Consider the following 2,119-nt stretch of genomic DNA (forward strand, 5'->3'; position numbering starts at 1 on the left):
ACATTGTCCAAGCTAGGCTTCAACAGTATGTGAACCACGAATTTCCAGATGTTCATCTGTATTTAGAAAAGTCAGAGGAACCAGAGATCAAATTGCCAACATCTGCTGGGTCATTGAAAAAGCAAGAGAATATCAGAAAAACATCTACTTCTACTTTATTGACTATGCCAAAGCCTTTGACAGTGTGGATCACAACAAACTGTGGAAAATTCTTCAAGAGATGGGATAACAAGACCACCTGACCTGCCTCCTGAGAAACCTGTATGCAGGTCAAGAAGCAACAGTTAGAACCAGACATGAAATAACAGACTGGTTCCAAATTGGGAAAGAAGTATGTCAAGGCTGTATATTGTCACCTTGCTTATTTAAATATATGCAGAGTACATCATGCTAAATGTTGCACTGGATGAAGTACAAGCTGGAATCAAGATTGCCAGGAGAAATATCAATAACCTCATATATACAGATGACACCACCGTTATGGCAGAAAGCGAAGAAGAACTAAAGAGCTCTTGATGAAAGTGAAGGAGGAGAGTAAAAATGCTGGTTTAAAAAACAACATTCAAAAAAGGAAGATCATAGCATCCGGTCCCATCATTTCATGGCAAATAGGTGGGGAAACAAAGGAAACAGTGACAGACTTTAGTTTCTTGGGCTCCAAAATCACAGATGCAGATGGTGACTGCAGCCATGAAATTAAAAGATGCTTGCTCCTTGGAAGAAAAGTTATGACAAACCTAGACAGCATATTAGAAAGCAGAGACATTACTTGTCCAACAAAGGTCCGTCTAATCAAAGCTTTGGGTTTTCCAGTAGTTGTGCATGGATGTGAGAGTTGGACTATAAAGAAAACTGAGTGCTGAAGAATTGATGCTTTTGAGCTGTGGTGTTGGAGAAGACTCTTGAGAGTCCCTTGGACTGCAAGGAGATCAAAGTAGTCAATCCTAAAGGAAATTAATCCTGAATATTCATTGGAAGGACTGATGCTGATGCTGAAAGTCCAATACTTTAGCCACCTGATGTGAAGAACTGACTCATTGGAAAAGACCCTGATGCTGGGAAAAATTGAAGGCAAGAGGAAAGGGATGGCAGAGGATAAGATGCTTGGATGGCATCACCAACTCAACTGATATGAGTTTGAGCAAGCTCTAGGAGTTGGTGATGAACATGAAAACCTTGCATACTGCAGTCCATGAGGTGGTAAAGAGTTGGACACGACTGAGCAACTGAACTGAACTGAACATGGTAATCTTGAGCTGTCTTTGCTGTCACATACTGAGAATTGTTTAAGAGATGCATACTCTCCAATTGAAGCTACAAGAAGCGATTAAAGATAAATATTTGCAGTGATCCCAACTCTGAATAGTATACTACTTCCTTAGTATGTAGATTCTTCTGCAGTTTAAAATCCTTCATTTAGTCAGTAAACATATACTGGATATCTCCTATGGGCTAGGATAGATCAGTTCAAGTACAGAGTGAAACCAAGGTGAGGATGGAGCATTGCAAGGTGTTTGTTTTGTTGAATCTTAGTGTGCACCGAAAGGAGTGGTGTAATGAACTAGGAAAATAGGAGGGGTGGGGTATAAAGAAAAGAAAAAGAAAATAGGAAAGGGACAGTGAAAATAATAGTCATGAGAAATAGAGAGAAGACACCCCCATCTGCCTCTCCTTCTCTGAGGCAGTTAGGCATTGATTTGGTATTTTATGACACTAAATGAGGATAAGGGAGGAGAGGGAACTGAGGAATTTCTATCATTGGAAATTCTGCCTAATGGCCAATACTAGAGCATTTATGCAGCTCACTATAGGCTCTGAAACAGATTTAGTATAAAGGGGACAAGAAACTATCTATAAAACAAAGTCAGAATGGAGGTTCATATTCTTCTGCTTGACAGAGAGGCAGCTTCTGTATGGAATAAAGTTGATGAAGAGAATACTTTTTATAAATTGTATTTTACTTTATTACTAAATAATAACAGGTAGCATTTATTATTTGCTAACATCCACCCTTGATGTTAAGGGCTTTTAAATATTATTATTGTTACTCATTCTACCTATGATTGTTAATAACAACTAACGTTTATTTAATATTTAGTTTTTCTCAGGCACTATTCGA

The sequence above is a fragment of the Bos taurus genome, chromosome 3 (assembly GCF_002263795.3).
Source record: "Bos taurus isolate L1 Dominette 01449 registration number 42190680 breed Hereford chromosome 3, ARS-UCD2.0, whole genome shotgun sequence".
Taxonomy (NCBI): domain Eukaryota; kingdom Metazoa; phylum Chordata; class Mammalia; order Artiodactyla; family Bovidae; genus Bos; species Bos taurus.